Source organism: Ixodes scapularis, unplaced genomic scaffold, assembly GCF_016920785.2.
Source record: "Ixodes scapularis isolate PalLabHiFi unplaced genomic scaffold, ASM1692078v2 PGA_scaffold1__304_contigs__length_218370807, whole genome shotgun sequence".
NCBI lineage: Eukaryota > Metazoa > Arthropoda > Arachnida > Ixodida > Ixodidae > Ixodes > Ixodes scapularis.
Genome location: NW_024609846.1, coordinates 72572087 through 72593185, shown reverse-complemented (window position 1 = coordinate 72593185; position 21099 = coordinate 72572087). Strand labels below are relative to the sequence as shown.

The following is a 21099-nucleotide window of genomic DNA, read 5'->3' as shown; positions in this document are numbered from 1 at the left end:
CAGCGTGGCCAGGTAAAACCGGTCTGGTCCGCATCGCATATAGAATGACACAGAAGGAGACGATGCTGCTGCAATAATATTATTGAGGAGTTTCAGCGAATATAGGGGGCGCTCTGATCGATCCAACATGGCGGACAAGAGGGAGATAGATTTGCGACGCCCGTAGACCGGAAGCGTATAAATAAAGCAAAGCGTGTCGTTCTCTGTTTGTTGCCGTGTGCGAGACGATCATCGTTTCAATCAAGACCTACCGTGATGCTACAGATGAGGTGTTCAAGCCAGTCGAAGGCAAGAAATCTTGCCATAGTCGAGGTATGTGTGCAAGTGTTCGACGTGAGCTCTCACGCTGGTGCAGCTCTCATCAAGTTGAACCGAATGTACGCGGGTCCAAAGAAAGGTACATGCATTTCAACAATGCTCGCGCGTTGAAACTATGACGCTTACTTTATCTAAAACTAAATGTATCGGTCTGCGGCTACAAACATTTTCGTTGACGTTGCTTAGATGATGTAACCATTCAGGCCTCGCATTAAAAGGTGTTGCGAACTCTTTGGTTGTTCTAGTTATTCAAGGCCAAGATTCTGAGACATTCGGGCTAGTTTAAAAACTTCCCACCACACGGCGCTCAAAAACCGACCTGCAGAATATTTTTCAAACCGAAAAAAAGTTCCCCTCGCCACACTTCCCATTTCCTCCTCTCCCAGTGTTAACTTGACGGCGGGGGAACTCCTTTTGTTGCTGCATCTCGGGGCCAGATAAGCCAAGCTAGGCGCATAATGGGGGATTTGCGGCGGGAGGCACAGCGACCCCTTTCTCCGGCGATACCAGAGAAGCGCCCGAAACCGAACTCTTCTTTCCGCAGCATTTTGAGAGCCTAGACTCTCGGTTTTGTCACCAATTTTTTTTTTTTTTTTTTTTTTTTTTTTTTTGCGGTAAGCATATTTATAGACCGTTGTACTGAAAGAGGGCAAGAGAGAAAAGGGGAAGGGCTAATGGCGCTTTCCCCCTTTCTGATTGTGTAGAAAGAGTGAAAGTCCCGGATGAGAGGCTTCGCCGGTGTTGGGTGTCTGCTGTGCCCCAACTTCGGTCGCGCTTTCTTTTCGGTTTTAAACTCGCAAACTTATGGTGAATTCACCTGGTAGATCTGGCGCGCTCAAAACCCGCTCCTTTTGGGGCGCGCATCTTCACCTCGCGGATTCGGATCAAGTTGGCCATCTTCAGCTCGCAGATTTGTGGCAGCGCGAGCTCCGTGGAGCGCGTCAAAGAGCGGCGAAACCGCTCCGTGGAATTCGGGCGAGCTCTCCGGAAATCGGCTGGTGCTCGGTGGCTCGGTTGCAGCGCGCTACGTCAATTCCTTTCTCGGCGCCTGCTCGGCAGGAGTGGATCGCGCTGTTGTGCGAAATGGCGTCGAAGGTGGGACCGGACTTGCGTGCGTCGGTGCTCCTGCTATGTGAAAGCGATGATTCAGAGAGCTCAGACAGTTCAAGTTCGAGCTCAAGCAGCAGTTCAAGTTCGAGCTCGGGCAGCAGCTCCGGCGAATCGCGTTCGCGGCTACTTTGCGAACGGAAGTTCACGGAGCTCTTTGGACCTTGTAACAAGAGACCCAAGATCGAGGACTACATCGAGCGAACGGTTGACGTCTACTGGGACGAGGAGGTAAGCGATACGTCTCGTACTTCGTCTCATATCTGTTCGGTTCAGCATGCGTAAGCAAAGAAAACCTTTGCTTCCAGTTTCGTCGGAACTTTCGCATCTCGAGGCGAACAGCCTACAAGCTGATCGACGAGTTTGCGGCGTCTCCTATGTACCCCCGCTGCCGATCACGGAGGATCGCCAGCGAAGAGCGCAGAGGAGCACCTGCTGTCATTTCTCTGGTGAGTACTTGACTGTGGTTCTCCGTGTTCACTCCCATCGATTTTTGTTTTCATTCTATGTACACAACTCAGGTACGCGGCTAACAAAGCATGCATCAGAGACGTTGCCGGACGTTTCAACCTGGGTGAGAGCACGCTTCACGGCATGATGGATCGAGTTCTGGATTTCATCCTGAGCATCGGACCGCGCCTCATCAAGTTCCCCGAGGATCTGGAGCGCCTGTCAAGAGACTTTGAAGAGGTTTGTACCATGATTCAATTATTCTAGCTGTATCTCCTCAAAAAGGCTGTGCAGTGTGCACTACCGCACGAATTTCGTGAGGAGGCTGATATATGATATATTTGTAGCCTTGTGCTACAAATATATCAAATATGAGTTAGGGGTAGGTGGCGCAAGGTGCCACCCATTACAAAGGGTATAGTCATTGCCATCCATCCATCCATGAGATGTCTTGAAAGGTCCAAAAGTATCTAACCACACCGTGTAAATTGGAGAGCGACCTTCTTCGGTTGCAGCAGTCGAGGTGGCGCTGCAGATGACATCTTCATACGTTGGCGAATATTGCAATGCATGGCAAAGTTCTTTGCGTTCGGCCAAAAGTACTTTGTGCAAGTCTCGTCAGAAAGAGCACAGTTAACCATAGGCATAGTAATAGACGGATAAAACAACACTCCATAAACAGAGGCCAAACAGGTAGTGCTGGTGATCATCGCACCTCAACAGTAGGGAGCTTACAGGAACTTTTAATTGGGTATACTAGCTTTGAAAACGAGCATGTGTCTCTGCGGTCGCCAATCACTGAATGGTCTCTGCACCTTCACCTAAATGTGGTACTAAAAACAGCAAAAATATTAGCAACCATTTGCAAAGTAACTAGGAAAAACTTCTTTCCGTGGCATCACTTCAACAGGCTCCCAGAAGGCGGCTTGCGAGATTTAATGTTGCTAATAGGAGTCTTATAGGCAGCCGGCAATGGCCAGGCGGCGCCACGATAGTACTGCATTCAGCGCCACAAGCGGAGGCGCCTCTGTTAATGGGGTGGCCTATCTGCCCGCCGGGCCATCGCGAGCGGCAGGGACCCCGATTTCAGCAGCCCCCGTGTGCACCTGCGTGCGTCCCTGGTTTTTTTCATGCGGTTTTTTAAGACCATTGGGAGTCTTGATAGGTTCAAGTGTTTAGAGAATATTCTAGAGTCGTCATCTGGACACCAGTTCGAGTTGTCTTCACTACTTGTGGCCGCCCGATCGGTCTGTGCTTCGCTCGTCTCCCAGGAAGTGACACAATACAACGAGAAGGCAGCGAATAGGCTTATTGTACATCCCGGTTGCCCGTCTTTGAGAGCCGGCAGTCCGGTCCCGCCGACCCTAGTTGTCGCCCGTCGTTCAGAACTCGCAGTCGGAGCCCGTGTCCAGGCCTGCGGATCGTCCTTCCCACGCCAGTGCTGCGTAGGCTAGCTGTTCCGCGCTATAGAGTCTCGCTGCGGAACCACTACGGGATCGTCATAGCCCAGGCCGGTATGGCCAGGGCTCGCCGCTTCCGCCAGTCCTGACCCGCACTTCGCTGGTGGAATGCCCCCGGGAATCGCCATGGGCCAGACCAGCCAAAACGGCTCTATCGTTCCTGCCCAGTCCCAGCCTCGTGCAGCACGCTCTTCCTCTTTCCTCGCCGGCTGACCCCGCTCGCGCCTCGCTGGGCCGTCCTCTCCTCCCGACGGCCACACACACTAGAATAAAATTTTGAACTCAGCATGCTACATAACCGTATGCACATCGCAAAGCCTGGTGTAAAAAGGCGACATGCAACAAAGTATGTGGAAGGATATTTACGCTTCGCACGAGCTTTTTCCACACAAAAACATTACCAGCCTGCTTTCTGCAGGCCGTCACATTTGTTACCAGACTCAGCATGAAATTTGGTTGCTGAAACAAACAAAACTTTGTGCTACGAAAATCCACTCTCGCAGGTTTGGAAGGCTTTGGTTGCGACCACGCGTGCCGAACGGCATCAGGGGTGCCGGAACGGGCCGACGGGCCTTTCGCTTGAAGACCTGATCGCCCGATTCTCGACGTCACAGCAAAGCAACAATCGGCCCGATCGTTCCTATCGTATTTCCCTATATGGCTGTCAAAGCAACTCGTAATACAACTTTTAATATGTTATTTTGCCGAGTAGTCTGCAAAACGAGTTCGTCCGACCACTTTCCGAGCCTGCATATATATTTTCGTTCACGTCCCCCCCAAGAGTTTCTGTAAAGTTCACTTACTTGATGCGTCGCACTGCAGTAATCCACTTCTGTCGCCGTGTCGCTTTCGCTTCCCAAGATCTCAAAGGGAAACGGTGAAGTTTGACGCTTGAGTCACCTTCGCGACTGTGGCCGTCTCTCACGCAGCAGTAGCAACGTTTATTTCTTGGGGGAACTATAAGAGTAGGCGAGATGTTACAGGAACCCGGTGAGGTCGTAGAGACGTGAAGTTGGGACTTACTTTTACGAAAAACGGTTTAAAAAAAAAGCTCACGCCGACCCGGAATGCAACGTTCACACATGGTTTCTGGATGCGCCCGCCCGCTGCACCTGCGACCCGCGCGGGCCTGGCCTACCCAGTTTCTTTATTTTGCAGCCGCTAGATGGCGCAACGTGCAGCGCCAAGCTGCATTGCAGGTTGCCTATACCCGAGATATGAGCCTAGTGAATTTTGGGAAGGCGAGAGAGCAGATGGGCAAGGAAATCATGGAATTATTCACCATGAGAGCAATTGACAATAATGTATCCGCACCATCGCTGTTCCTGTCTAAAGATGGGACTCCAAAGCTTGCATGGCTGCAAATCGGCTTCCAGCTGATTAAATAGCTTTTTCTGGCTCAATATTTTCTTTCTGATTTTGATTTTTGTAGTTCGCACTTTCCTCGTCCCTTTCACGCTTTTTTTTTTGGTTCAGTTTGGCCACGAAGAATGCTTGAGAATTCACTCATGCAGCTGCTAGTTAAAAGATGTGTTTGTCATCCCACTTGCCGAGTTTGTTTTAATTCTTTTGTTGTCAGTAACTTACTAGACACCGAGGATATAACAGTGCAACAATTTAAACCAAATTTGACGCTAACCGTCATTCTGTTTCGTTTGACAAAACATCTCAGAACACCGAGAGAAACTTTTGTCTACCTTTCTTGCTGCAGGTATCCGGTGTCCCTGGCACAATTGGGTGCATCGATGGGTCATACATCGCCATTGAGCGCCCAGCCAAAAAGATCCGGTCAACTTACGTCAACCGGCATGGTTACCCGTCGTTGACACTTCAGGCAATCTGTGACCGCCACAAGCGGTTCCTGGATGTAACTACTGGACACCCAAGCAAGGTCCATGATGCCAGGGTGTATCGAACATCAAGCATTGCAGACAAGCTACCAGAGATCTGCCGCAGGATCCAGTACCACATCCTCGGCGATGCGTCGTATCCTTTGAGAGAGTATATGCTAACTCCCTTCCGGGATTATGGTCGTCTGACCGCAAAGCAGAGGAATTTCAATCTGAAATTCTCTGGCACACGTGTGCTGATAGAGAACTCTTTCGCTGACCTAAAAAAGCGTTTTAGGCAGCTAAAGCTCCTCGAATTCATCACTGTGGACCACTCAGCAAAGTTCATTATTGCTTGTTGCGTCCTCCACAACCTCTGCATTGAGGCCGGAGAGCATAGCGTTGTGGAGGATCCCGAAGACGGGGAGGCTAGACGCCCAGACACTGACTCCCTGGAGGAGTTTGGGCCCATGACGGCCACAGATTCCATCCTCCGCAGACTTGGAGAGGAGAAGAGGGACAGGGTCATTGCCCAAATGGGGCTGAGATGAGTCGCCATCCGGAGACGGAAACTCGCAAGCTTATTTTCACAACCTCATTGGAGGCCTTTAGAATGTAGGTCTTGGGGACAAGGGGCGTCTGCCCGAGTTCTTGTTTTTTCCCTCCCCATCAATGTGGCATAACATTCCTTTCAATTCTTTTTTTTTGTGATAGTTTTTTTTTGCGCTGGCAAAAAAAAGCTATCACCCATTTCGTAGACAGGCAGTGGCCTTGGTGACAGGTAGTGGAGTTTGTAGCATGACCCCTTCCCCGCCCCCAACGTTAGTAACACTACAGTACGAGAGCGAGCTTGCGCCGACCAGCGAGCCATGGGATTTGGGCTTTTGATAAAGACTGTTGATAGACAGGTTAAGGATTGCATATTCAGATTCAACCATAGAGTACCGGTTCACTGTACCATGACAATGCGAAGAGTGATCCACAATATACATTCACGATGTGACTGTGGTGTGTATATATTTAGCATTACTTCACCATGTCACCATTCCCGTGCGGACCTGGGATGAGTCTTGTACTTGTTCTTGTTTCTTCTGATGACCACTTTGGTTTTGCGTGAAATATTTTATTTTTTATTTGTCCAAATTTTGTCTCGTCTTGCCGTTCAGACTATTATTTTCATAGCAACGAAGGGCTGTGACAAGCGTTGATGTTGCTTGTGCTTCCGATTTTATCGCAGTTCTCCCCTGCAGATCTGAAATGAGTCTTCTGCTGTGCTTTAGACCATGTTCTTGTTTCGTTCTCATGACAATTTTGTTTTGTGTGAAATATATTCATCCTTGACTGTCCATACTTTTATGTCTCTTCTTGCCGTTTAAACTGTAACTTTTTAAAAAGCAACTGAGAGCTGATAAGTGTTACTGTTGTTTCTGCGTCTAATTTTATCGCAATTTTTTTTTAACCGTATTGCTATTTTTAGGTTGCTCTGCGTTTTAGTCATGGAACATGTTTGCTGCCATATTTTTTTTTAGCTTGGCAAATGTACTCTGCGTGCTGCTCTGAACTTTACAGGGGATGGGGGCCCGTCAGGCAGAAATGCCTTTTGCCCTGCCTCCCCCTACCCGGCATTGCCGGTGAAAATCCGAATAAAAATGAAATGAAATTTCAATAGACATGTCTGCTTCCAGTAAATATATTCCTGTATTTGTGTGTTATGTTTGCAAATGCTCTCTTTTCGTTGTGTTTTATTCGCAGTATTTAAGCTGCCCTTGCCATGATCATAGAATTTGTATGCTCGAATACTTTTTAAGGTAAGTTTACCTAACCATCTTTTGAAGTATCCACTTCAGATTAGAAGGAAGGCCCACTTGCAAATTATGAATTTATTGCACTCATGTAAAGAATACAGCTATTGTAAAAAAATTCTTTCAATCCTGCTTCGTCTCAGGCTGGGTCACAAGCATGGCGAGAAGCCGCATTTTCTCTCGGTGCATTTCTTGTCGTTCCAGCCGCATCTCTTCCTTTAGCTTCCTTTTGGCTGCACACTTCTCTTCCTTTATCATCCTTTTGGCTGCATGCCTTTCTTCCTTCAACTCGTCCTGTCGTGCTTTTCGTACTGCTCTTGCTTCCTCAAGCTTCGCCATCTCAGTGAAGAACTCCTTCATATGCTCCATGCGTGCAGAGTTCACCCTTCCTGAACGATGAGGGGTGCCTGCACTGCTGGCTGGTTGGGACGACTCCTCTGAGCTTGTAGAGGATGTGCTGGCTACGGCACTGTCGGCTGGTGTTGGTATTGCTTCTGCTGCAGCTGCTTCTGCTGCAGCTGCTTCTGCGGCAGCTGCTGCGGCTGCTGCGGCCGCCCTTGCTTGACTGCTTGGCATAGCCTTCTTGTGCGTTCCCCATGCACGTCCCTGATGACCTCCGGCTCGATACTGTCATCCATCATGCTGATTCTATCCAGTTCATCCTCGTAAGGAACGTCAACAGGTCCCACACCAGAACGGCCGTTGTAGTTGACTGCTTGTCGCTTCCGCTTTTGTATCGTTTTCAGCCTTGTATTACACTGCTCTGGCTTTTTTTGTGATTTAAGTATGGTCTGTAGGTCTTCAGAGATTCTAATAAATACACATTTTTTGTTTTTAAATTTTTTTAGTAATCCAATTTGGGGAAAGTAACGTTCGTAGTAATCAAGCAGCAGCTTTGTTTCGCCAAGTATCCACTTAGCATCTGAAAGAGGAACATTGAGTCATTTACTGTAATACTTAGGGCTTGTCGTTGATGTTAGTTTTCAACGAAGCGAAACACTTTTAGGCACTACTTACTCAATGATCAGGCTCGAATATAGAACGCTTGGTGCTGTTTGCTTTTTTGGATGTGTGAATATGTACAGACGCCGCGGCAACATGAGCCGACAGCCAAGTGCCACCAGCCTAACGCAACTCAAGATATCCACATGCCATTTTTATTGGTCCTGCCTGAACTCTTTTTGTGCCAGCTCATATTGCCACCCCTCCACATTCCCCGTTCATGCAACATGCAAGCCCTGAATAAAAAGTTGAAATGAGGACATCATAGTGAGATCTGGCTTTCTTAGGGAAAAGTAGATTTTTGAATTAGAATCTGGACATAGCTTTTTATGCCAACATGGCCCCAAAGAATCAATCTCCCCAATGTTCTGCCCCCTTTCTCTAGCCAAGCGGGGAAAAAAAGAGTGTAGAATGACATCACTTACAGCCAGCGTTCTTTGTTTTCTTGGGGGCTACCTGGACTTCCTCCGTTGAAGGCGCTTCCACGGGAGGAGGCATTTGGCCTGTAAGGTTATTCACAGCACTGTCAAATCACCATTTTAACACAGGCTCCCAAGAACAAATTTCCACGGAATATTTTGAGCAAGCACTGCTTATCACGAGCAACACCAGCCCGGCTTAAAAGTTCGCCAAGGTTTGTCCTGGTATTTTCATTGAGTGCAGCAGGTGTGGCAGCATCTGAATGAGGGAGATGCATCGGCTTATAAATTTGATCAAAGATTTTACCACCGAGTAACCAAAGCAGGGTCCATAATAGCGAGTACCAGAGAGGAACACCCAGAGCATTTCCCTGAATCATCAACTGGATGCAGGTTGGAGATTGATCACGCTCAATTATGTTTTGATATTCGCAGATGGATAATGCTGAATGGTTTCGGTTCCGGTGACCGAGTCACTCTGGACCACAAGTTACTGTAGCTGTGCATGTAGGAATGTATACATCTATGCGACCGGCCTTAGGATGTTATTGCAGCAAGGCTCATATGGGGTCTAATGAGCAGTGAAGTTTTTCAAGGTGTCTTGAAGTGATGCATTTACTATGTGCCAATTTCATGGATGTACATTATGGGAATAAAATGTAATAACGGGGAAAGGAAAGTGGTTTACACGGCTACTCTAAGAGGCCGGGTGCAACCCTTTCAATCACATGCTTGGCTAAGCTTTCAGGTCTTTTGTGTTTCTAATCCCAATTTAGGTATGTTATTTGAAGAATAGAAAAGTAAAACAGTAATAACTAAAACAATGGTGTCCTCAAGAACACGCAGTGCAGGAGTCGTTGCTGACAACAGTGTCTTGTATGGTCTGCTTTTTGAGCCCAAAAACGCACACTCTAAACTTTCACTGCTTTCATTTTATTTGGCCTATTTACGCGGTCCATTTTACGACAGGAAGACCCGCGGTCATCCTCGAGCTCCTTGCTCAAGCAGCAGAGCCAAACACAGCACCATCCTGCAGGTGAACAAGTCTCAAAATTAAGCATGCACTATGGTTGGCCACACGTGCTGAAAGCCCGAGCTCATGAAGCGTTCGTTCGCGCTGAGAGGGCGCCGGTCAAGGCTGCCGCCTCGCGCTAGTACGGCCTCTACGGATAGTCCGCACTAAGGTAACACGAAGTAGAGCTCCTGCTGCAGTACATCCTAAGGTGAACTCGAGCATAATAACGTGAGCATGTCGTTTTAGTGGTCGCGAAACGCGCACTCGTGCGCAGAAAGCACTTTGTGTTTCGCCCGAAAGTCATCCGCCGACCTCGGAGCACGGACCTCTGCCAACTCACCGTTGCCGTATCCAGCTGCCTCACGTCCTCCGAGAAGGGACAGCAGCAGTTGGCGCACGGCCGGATCTGACAGCTGAGCGGGATCAGCCATGCTGTCGCTTGCAGAAGGGAGAAGCGCGGGAATCGTGCACGGGAGACGGGAGGGCCGGGAGGGAGACTGCTAGAGGCTCACGGGAAGAGCGTCCTTCCGTTTCCGTTCACGTCGGTTGGGCGTTGGGCCGCTCCAAATCCGCGCCCGCATCTTCACCTGGTAGATCCAGAGCGTGGCGAAAGGAGCGGGTTTTCTCCTCCCTCGCAGATTTTAGAAATCAATCCAGATCTACCAGCTGAATTCACCATTAGTTAGAGCCAGAGGCTTCGATGGCAACAGTCCCCCGGTCATCGGGACACCATTGCTGGGTCATAGGGTGCACGAATATAAACAGAAAGCATAGAATACTGTCCGAGGACATATGTAGCTTGTAAGGAATCCGGCAAGGCGAGAGCGGCTGCAATGTCTTTGAGCTCCATCGCTTTCCACATGACCCCTGTCTCCGGCGGCAGTGGATTGCGTCCGTAAAACGAAAAGGCGTTTCCTCAACGCCATCCTCTCGACTTCGCTCGGAACATTTCGTGAATTGAGCGCGCACCAAACGCTGTACCGCCGACGAACATGGGGTACGCTCGCAATGTGCGTGCGAGTTTTCTCATGATAACTGCAGTTTCAGCTTGTAAAATTTTGTAACTGAGTTTATCTTAATAGTGATAATTTGCAGTGGTGACTGACTCAATTTTATCATCTACAACACTTAGTTGAAGGCTCATTTCCGCCCCCGGGTGAGGCTGGAAATTGTTAAAAACGTATTTCTATTTTTTTTTTTAATCGCGATCTTCTGCGCGATACCAGGGAGCCTGCAAAAGCGTCCTTGGAGTGCCGCTGGTGGGTTGCTCCCGTTGACTAAGGCGCTTTGAGGCGCTTGATAGTCGCTGCAGGGAACGTCTGGTGTGTTGGGATCTGCGTTTTCGAGCCCAGTGTGCACGTTTCTTTGTTTGAGTCATGGCATCCACCAGTGTGGCGACGGGGAGAACAGCGGCAGCGAACGTGCCAGTGATAGAAATTGGAGGTGAGTACACAAAATATTGCATCAAATAGTAAGATAATTCGTGGCTGCTTCGAGGCTTTCTGCGGTTCAATAAAACTACATCTGGAGCATCTTCGTCGTTCATTTACAAGGAGATATAAGAACAGGGACACGAAGATAATAACAGCACAGCAAGACGATATGTAGCAGCTCCGGGCGTTTACAAAGTTAATTGAGGTTCCCGTTTCGTGTATCGCTTCTTGATTACAACTAAAAGCGGCTACGTTGAAATAGGCCCATTGCAAGCAGAAATGTATAAATGGTTCATCATTTCCAGTCATGCGGAAAGCAATGGGGCTTAAAAACATTCCAGCCGCACTCGCCTTGCCGGATTCCGTGCAAGCTACATAGGTCCTCAGACAGTATTCGACGCTTTCTGTCGTTATTCGCGCACGCTATCACCCAGCAATGGTGCCCGATGACCGGGGGACTGTCGCCATCGAAGACCATGATTCTAATTAAGTTTGCGAGTTCAAAACAGAAAAGAAAGCGCGAAAGAAGTTGGGGCACAGCAGACACCCAACACCGGCCAAGCCTCACATCCGGGACTTCCACTCTTTCTGCACAATCAGAAAGGGGGAAAGCGCCGGTAGCTCTTTCCCCTTTTCTCTCTCGCTCTCAAAATGGCGCTACCCACGATAAAACGGTGTGAGAGAAAAAAGGCGGAAGGGCTACCGGCGCTTTCCCCCTTTCTGATTGTGTAGAAAGAGTAAAAGTCCCGGATGAGAGGCTTGGCCGGTGTTGGGTGTCTGCTGTGCCCCAACTTCTTTCGCGCTTTCTTTTCTGTTTTGAACTCGCAAACTTAATTAGAGCCACGGGCTTCGATGGCAACAGTCCCCCGGTCATCGGGACACCATTGGTCGGTCATAGGGTGCACGAATAATGACAGAAAGCGTCGAATACCGCCCAAGGACCTCGTAGCTTGCATGGAATTCGGCAAGGCACGTGCAGCTGCAATGTTTTGGAGCTCCACCGCTTTCCGCGTGACTGGAAATGATAAACCATTCATAAATTTTTGCTTGCAATAGGCCCATTTTAACGCAGCCGCTTTTAGTAACGAACAAGCGATACACGAAACGGGAACCTTAATTAGCTTTTGTAAACACCCGGAGCTGCTACATATCGTTTTGCTGCGCTGCTTTTATCTTGCGTGTCCGTGTTCTCATATTTCATTGTGGATGAACGACGAAGACGTTCTAGATGTTCTTATATCGAACCGCAGAAAGCGTCAAAGCAGCCACGAATTATTTTACTATTTGATGCAATATTTTGAGTACTAACCTCTAATTCCTATCACTGACACGTTCGCTGCCGCTGTTCCCCCCGTTGCTGCACTGGCGAATCCCGTGACTCGAACAAAGAAACGTACACACTGGGCTCGAAGACGCAGATCGCAACACACGAGTTGTACCCTGAAGCGACTATCCAGCGCTTCAAAGCGCCCAATCAACGGAAACAACCCAAACAACCCAGCAGCGGCACTCCAAGGAGCGCTTTTGCCGGCTCTCTGGTATCGCACAGGGGATCGCTATTCAAGAAAACCCATAGAACTACCTTTTCAACAATTTCTAGCCTCACCCGGCGGCGGAAATAAGCCTTCAACTAAGTGTTCTAAATGATGAAATCGAGTCAGTCCCCACTGCAAATTATCAATATTAAGGTAAATTCAGTTACAAAATTTTACAAGCTGAAACAGAAATTAACACGAGAAAACTGGCACGCATCTTGCGAGCGTACCCCATGTTTATCGGCGGTACAGCGTTCGGTGCGCGCTTCATTCACAAGCTGTTCCGAGCACAGTCGAGAAGATGGTGTTGATAAAATGCCTTTTCGGTTTACGAACGCAATCCACTGCCGCCAAGATCGGGGTCATGTGGAAAGCGATGGAGCTTAAAGGCATTGCAGCCGCTCTCGCCTTGCCGGATTCATTGCAAGCTACATAGGTCCTCGGACAGTATTCGACGCTTTCTGTCGTTACTCGTGCACCCTATGACCGAGCAATGGTGTCCTGATGACCGGGGAACTGTTGCCATCGAAGCCCGTTACTCTAATTAAGTTTGCGAGTTCAAAACACAAAAGAAAGCGCGAACGAAGTTGGGGCACAGCAGACACCCAACACCGGCCAAGCCTCTCATCCGGGACTTTCACTCTTTCTACACAATCAGAAAGGGGGAAAGCGCCGGTAGCCCCTTCCCCTTTTCTCTCTCGCCCTCTATCAGTAAAACGGTCTATAGGCTGCTTGGCTACTCCGAGCTAGGGTGCCTTCATGTAGGCTCCCTACTCCGAGCATTTGACTGCTTCTGCCGTCCATGTACCCAAGGCCATCTGAGGATGGGCATAGGCCAAGAGCCATCGTCTAGGAACCCCAGAGTTTGAAGGAACTACCGCATTTTCCGGACTATAGTCCGCACCCGGTGCATAGTCCGCAGAGAAATATTTTGCGTCAATTATAAAACTATATGCTTAGATAGTCCGCACCCGGTACACAATCGGCACCCAGTGCAAAGCCCGCACTTAGCACCTAGTCCGAACGTTAAAAGTGTCATACTCAGCAGACCTTGACAAACACCTACTGTATTAGCTCACGATAAAGCTTTATCATACGTAAATCAACATTAGTATAGTCCGTTACTCATGAAATCCTTCACGATTGTCACAGTGAAGGATCTAGAAAAAATAAATTATTGTATTGTCCGCACCTGTAGGTAGTCCGCATTGGTGAATTTTAAACTTTTAAACTTATATAGTCCGCGGACTATAGTCCGGAAAATACGGTACTATAGAGTGTATTGTGACCCTGGATACTTGAAGAGGAAGCGGCGAGCCTTACAAAAAGTGTTTACGGCACGGAAACTCATGCCAGCATGCGTACTTGAACATGTCCGGTGCTCTTACCCCAACCCACCTGGTGTTGCCTATATGGGACACACGTTGGAATAAACAGTGCTGGGGGCTGTAAAACTGTTGTTTTTGTTCTAAAATTTGACCGAATCTCCAAATAATGAGATCTGCAAAAATTCATAATACGAAGCAGAACCTTTTTTTTTTTTTTTTTTCTGGTTCCTTGCATTTTTATATTGCGTTTTGAGATCCTACTGACGTCATATTGCACGTGGCCACACCGGTGACTACAACTCCACCTTTCCGTAAGCAAAAGCTTAAAGTACAAGTTCACCCGTCAAATTTTGGGAGTGTAATTACAATATTGCAATAATTTTTCTCAACTCAATATCTCTTCTCGAAATCGTTAATCACTTTCGTACAGTCACCCTCTTGAGATTTCTAGGCGAGAGACGGCAAAAGCACTTTCCAAAACTAACTGTTTTACATTACCGATTCCTTTTTTTAAAAATCGCTAAAATTTAATTATATCACATTGCAAATTACTGATTAATAATACTATGGGCATTCTCTTCGTATTAAATTTAATTTTTGCAGGTAAAGTTTGCTTCTCGATAATGAAATATAAGTCTGCTGTTGCAAACAGTGCAATGTAGGCGCAATATAATATATATTACTGTCATGCCGCGACCTTGTTCAAAAAGCCGCCGGTGACAACGAGGTTTTACGATGCGCTAGTAACTCCAAAGTATCTGAATCGGTGGTGTCGCCATGCTGTACTACAGCGCAACATATGAGTTGAGACCATAACCGTGCTCTCGCAAGCTCGTTTTTAATAAAGGAGAAGATAATATTTTTTCTTTAGTTCTCTACTTGTGCTTGTAAGTTGTAACACAGCAAGAGCTACTCAAGTCTATTGTAATGCATCACTGATATCCGATAAGCTGAGGTGGCGTGAACTGTACAGCAAAAAATGCTTTGACGGAATCGTTTGTTCTTAGGATAATGCGTGAGGTGCGAGCTAACCTAACCTATACCTACAGCCAAGAATAAAGGCTCCGAGCATTAATTGGAATGCGACAGAAGCACTACGACTTTCCGGACTGCCGTGACTATATCTGGAATGACTTCTCTAATCAAGGTGAACACACGCTCACATATACCGGAGGCACTGTTGAAGTCTCAGGGGCTCGGGTTTGCGTAGAGATTATCATCTGCGCCGATACCCGGTTTTCGCTTTGCTGAAATATTTCAACAACTGCCAGTCTTGAACGCCTCAATGAAAGAACTGATTGTTTTCACGTAGTTGCGTTAAAACATGTGCTTAAGCTACTGTATGGGTGCCCTACTAAAACCAATTTTAATGGCATCTAAAGCGACAATCCCTCTCCTGTGTACTTTATCTTGTAAATAACACTTCTGCGATTGACAAATACTTTTGCGCGCGTGCACCGTCGGCAAAAGTCGCACCATTAAATGATCTCCCTTCTTTTTCTTTTCTTTTTTTCTGAGCGAGAAAAAGGGGGGGGGAGGGAGAGAAGGTTGTTGAGGGTAAAAAATGTTGGAGATATGTGATCTGATTGTCATGATTGTGCATTTTTGATCACCCGACCTCTACAGCTCCCACATGAACGCGACGTCCCATGATGTCAGCCGCAGAAACAGTTTGATCACTACTCGTACATCGCCCACTGCATTCGGTTTACAGGTTATTGTGCACCTTTGTGCGTGTGTGCGTGCGTGTAACTTTGATATTTGTATCTGATATTTGCGAGTGTATATCTCGTAATATTTTCTAGATACAGCATTGAAATTTTTTTTCGTATATTTTTCCCGGAACGGTAAATCATCTATAAATAATTTTTTACTCGAGTTTATAACTGCAAATATTTACAACGCTTCAAACGTGCTTCAATGTGAAAAGTTCCCCAACTTCAGCGTGCAATTAAAAAAAAGAATTTTTTTTTTTTTCTTTTTTTTTTAGGAAAATATTTTTACACTATATCGCGAGGTGTTCCATTAACATGTAGCCTTATTTTGTCTCCATGCAAAATGCAGCGCTTCGGAATACGCGAACTAGGCAACTTTGACATTTTTACCCAAGATTTGTGAGTTGTTATCTGGCAATGTCTTCAAGATATAGCATTGAACTATTTCTGATATGTTCTTCCAAACAATACATATCACCTACATAAAAATCATCGCACTAACTAATAACTGGACAAGTTTACAGTGCGGCAAACAGCTACCACGGCCGAACTCGGTTCCAAGCAATAACAAAAGTTACAAGTACAAAAAGAAAAACGATACTGACATTTTCAGAAGCTTTTATTTTTACGCCACATAGTTTTATTGTGTCCAGAGTTTGCGAGCTCAGGCTGAACTTAAGCAGGATTTACCAATGAACCACTCTAAGCGATCCATTATTCGCAAACACAAAGTAGCGTAGTCTGTTACGATCCGTTCTACCTTAAAATGGGCCGCAGCGGACGCTACGAACCATCGAAGGTAAATCAGTTCTGAGTCTGTGACACGCGACATGCGCTGAGAGGACACGCGGAGAACGAGGCCAAATGAAGCGCTCGCAGCGCTGGATTGGCTGGAACGACTTGCGGCGTCCGGTGTGGTCCATTCCTGGGTATACATAACATAATCTTGTACCAAAGCAGTATGTCTGACTTCTCGGATTACCCCGAAGACATCTCCAAGCAGCTTACAAAAGTGTCATTGTATATTGTCAGAATCTCGAACCGGACAAAACCATTATCACGGAGTACCTTCCGCACAGGACAAGGGGAGGCGTTAAGTGCTCGTTCAATCGTTGTGAGAGCCAGTCCTCCGAAAACAGGATATAAAGCTACAACCCCCTTAGCCAATCGGGGCATGGGAGCAAAGCACTTGACGATGTACCACTGAAACACGATCCTCCCACGGAGAGCTGTCTCGTGCGTCGCTCCCTTGCTCTGATTGGACAACGGGGATCGTAGCTTTCGCCGTTAACCAAGTTATGGTGAAACGGAGATACACTCAGTCCGTGTAGCTTTTCTATCTGATCGTTTTTTCTGTTCCACATATTTTTAAAGTCCAATGTTACGGTTTGAGCGGAGAACGAAACGTGGCTTTTCGAAGTTACTGGAGAATCCAGTGTATGTCTGCTTTGTGTTTCAACGGTCGTTTACTTGCAAAAGCAAGCCGGGTCATCCTGACAAAATAAAGTGCTCCTCGCCGATATTTACGATTCTGCCCCATTCCATGACTAGTTTAAGAAATAATCCAAATCTGAAAGCCCCGTCTCCATACACCTGCGCAAACCCCCGCGTTCTGTCACGCATCTTCTAGATCTCCGGCTTTTAAAGACAACACCCGCTTAACAATTCTCCAAGCTTCTCCCTTTATCTTGCTATCAACGCGTTTCTTTCTAAGCATTGTATACATGATTAAGCAAAAGATAGAGTTGACAACGCGACCACAATTACTACTTTTGTGTATTTGTTTATCGAATGCGCTCTCGCGGCCTGAAGTCATTATAGAGCGGAAGGTAAATACACTGCCAAAATAGTCTGTACATCTGTAACAAATAATTACTAATAATAAACAGAAACAAAAAAGCAGGTCACGAGCCACCGCAAAAACGTCACTGATGGCATTTATAATCAAGATAGGTCATTTATATTAGCAACGAACCAGATGAGGTGGTTTTATTGGCGGACTAAGCAAAGTAGAAAAGATGAACTCGTATTTCAAATTAATGCTGGTGATTGGGTCCGGACAATTCATCGGACGCCGTCTCACCGAAGCCATTTCATCGAACGCCATTGAATCAAACGCCATTTCATCGAAGGCGTTTAATTGAATGCTTTAAAATAGTATTTGAACATCGTTTCTCGTTTTCGGAAATAGTTTCTTTTTGCATCGAAGGACAACTATATTCTGTCATATTTTCAATTAAATGTCAGGACCAAGAAAAGAACTGATTTTCTCCGGCAATATAATGGTAGTCACATGAGGACAAGCGCGCGTACACTATGCAGTGCTGACTACCACGCGACAACCAGAAAGATTTTTGGCTCAGTGACTTGGTCTGCGCCGCCTATTTGTGTCACACTTGTGCTACTAAGCTTGTCTAAAGGAGGGAACATCCAAGCTCACAATTGTTTTGAAGATGTCATTTACGCATGAGAAAAAGAGAAAGATTTAGATGAGGCGATGAAAGGGATAAAAAAAAAGGGTACAAATATTTTCGAACATTTCATTATGCACATAGTTCGCAGCTCAGGCTTAAATCAATCACGATTTACCCAAGAAGCTGTCTGGTTTTCCAAGCTTACTCCCAAGCCTCCCCGTTATTTACAGACTTGGGCCTGAAACATTGAACCCAAACACAAGAGAGAACGCAGCGGAGCCTCCTCTCCCCCCCCCCCCCTTCCCCCTCCCCCTCGAGCGCCTCGATACCACGTGACATTGGAAGTGACTCAGTGCTCGGAAAAGTGACACGTGGCATTCGGATTTGGTGCAGCGATGCGCGCCAAGGAGCGAGAAGTCATATGAAACCCTCACAGCAGGCTGGAACAGCTTGTAGCCGTCCGGATGTCCTACTTCCAGCAAGCCCCCACCTCAGCGACCCGAAGGAATTTTCCAAGCAGGCCCTAAAGCGACCATTGTGCGTTTCGAAAACCTTTGAACGGGGCAATAAAGTTATCACAGAGTTCCTGGTATAGACCAGTGTCCGAAATCCACGCACCCAGCGATCAATAAACCAGAAATACTACTCTCGAACCCAGGCGCTCGCAGCGCCACGACGGGGGGGGGGGGGGGGGGGGGGGGCTGCGCACATCCCGCAGCGATGCCGTAGGTGATGCGATATTAGCCCTTGTTACCCTGCTGTCATCGGCTTTGCGGGAGTGGAGATGTACGAAAGTCGATCATCGGGACGGCACTCTGCCGTTGTTGCTTGTGCTAACAACCAAAGGAAGCGCAGGCTTCTTTTAGACGCCCACTGCGCGCAACACGACTGCACAAGAGGCGACTGCGGTTGCGAAGTGTACGGCTTCCACAAATTTCCGTCCGACGCTGCCCTTCGGCATGAGTGGAACACCGCGCTGCACAGAAAAAATTTCACTCCGAGCAAAAACTCAAGGGTGAGTAGCAGTATGGTGATACTTCGACCAGTTGCTCGCGGGTTGTTGAAACCGAGGCATCCAAGCCGATCCCAGTATTTCGATTTGCTGAGGCGAGCAATCCGTCAGCAACTCCGGAATTGATGACAGAATTTCCCCGTCTGAAGCCCTTTTACACAGCGTAATTGTGGTGATAGCATCTCATTTGTCCTAGAAAAAACCGGCAACGGCTTGCTCGTGCTGTGTTGCAATGTGACCTCTTGCTCGTGCTGTGTCGCGAAACCTTAGAGCATATGTTATCTTCCCAATAAAAGGTATCAATGTAGACATTTCTCCCCAGATTATTCTGTATAGCAAGGCAGTGAGCGTTAATTGCACCTTAGTGGCATTCTTTAGAATGTGCTTTGTGCTATTCCTGGAGGGAACACTATTGGATGACCCTTGGTTGTCACCAAATCCTTCATAAATGTGTTTTCCAGGTGTGCTCAGTGCACTTTTTGGACGGGAAGCCAACGACCACTAATCCAGCGCCAATGCTCAAGCTTGGGTACCAGAGAAAGGTAAATGAATTGGAAAATAACTGGCACATAGTTCTCTTTGCACTTTCTGAAGTGCAAAATTAGTTTTGGTGTGCTCTTTTGCCTAGAGATGCCGCAACCTTTTTTTCAAACCCGAGGTTTGGAGATCAAACGAAGGGATTTGAAATTACATTTGACAGATTTGCCTGACTTCGAACCAGATCAGACAATTCATAGACTAACTACCTTCTAAACCAGGGGGGGGGGGGGGGGGTATGTTCGACAAATGTTTCGTTTTTCCTAAAAAGAAGCGGAGGTGACGATATCCCGTCCGATTGGCTAGAGGCTCAAATGACGAGAGAGGGAACTTCCGTCATTTGAGCCTTTAACCACTCGGACGCAATATCGTCAGTTCCGCCACTTCCGTTTCTTTTTAGGAGAAACAAAACATTTGTCGAACATAGGCCCCCTGGCTTCAGTCAGTACCGGTCCACATGACCTCTTTTTATCCTTTAACAACTGTTGAAAATGACCGGTGCTCACACCTGCATTAGCACTTAACAATAGGCGATGATATGCGGAGGGCAAGTTCGTCTGCTTCTTGCGCAGGGGTGACATCAGAACGCCGAGCCCTGATTGGCTGATCGCGACCCCCCCATCTGAGCGTCGTCTCGTCCTTTGCAACGTCGTCTGCGTCTGTCTTACCTTTCCTGCGACTCTCGGAAGTGCAGGTCTTTACGAGCGAGCTCGATTTCGCCTTCCAGAGAGGGCAGACGAAATAACTCGAGCGGCAGACGCGCATCAAGGAGAGAAGTTAAAGGACTCACTGGCGAGGTGTCCTGAAATGCCGAGGTTTCTTTGCTAAAAACCGACAGTAAGCGTGGTTAGTGTTTGCAAGTTCGCTCCCAAATAAGTTTTCCCTCCTTTCGTGTGCGGCGAGACTCCTCACTCTCTAACAGCGTCAGCGGGTTGGTGCAGTTAACGTTGTCTGCTTTACGTATGGTGGTCAAAGCGATGGCTGCTTTACCTTTCCTGCGTCTGTCGGAGATTCACCGCTTTTTACCGGCGAGAACGCGGCCTTCAAAAATGATTTGTGGTTGTCCTTTGTCCCTTTTGTTCCCCTTCTCCAGGGATTATTTTCGTCATTCTTGTCGAGCTCGCTTACACCTTTGCATTTATTTGTATTATAACAATAATTACGTCTTGGTGTTAACGAATCTACAACAAAACTTCCGCGATACGTTCGACGCCACTCGGGTAGCTCGATCGATCTTGCTCGGATTTTCTTCCACAGATTACCACAGGTTTTCAAACTTTTGCCACTTGGGTTTACGCCACACATACATACCATAATACGCTAACTGACAACAGCCTTTTAGTCGAGCGAGAAAGTTGTGACAAGCAGCGATCGAGCACTTTTGGGCTATGATGTGCTCACAGTACCGATCGCACAGCCACAATTGTTTATTTACAGTCACTACATCGGCTGTCATCTGTCTTTAGCTGATTATTTTTGATCAACTCATTAAACGCGAGCTACCATTCACGAAACTTGTGCAACTAAACGTTTTAAAATAGCGATGAACATGATGTTTACTTCTTGCCTGAGCGAGCGACCTGCCGCGGCATGCTGCTATTGGGGCGTTGCAGCCACTGCTGTGGAAGGTTCGTCTTAGACAGTCCATTCAGAGCCACGGAAATTGCGGTAGCCACCATGTGGCTGCACTTTGCGACCCCGCGAGGGCACTCACAGTGACTCT

The 21099-nt window shown here is 47.3% G+C and overlaps 2 pseudogenes; one reads left to right on the top strand and one right to left on the bottom strand.

The window, feature by feature from the left end:
- The first annotated feature begins 1459 nt into the window (after positions 1–1459).
- Positions 1460–5715, top strand: LOC121047803 (annotated as a pseudogene).
- A 1374-nt stretch (positions 5716–7089) lies between these two features.
- On the bottom strand, positions 7090–9833 carry LOC115314343 (annotated as a pseudogene).
- Between the last annotated feature and the right edge of the window lie 11266 nt (positions 9834–21099).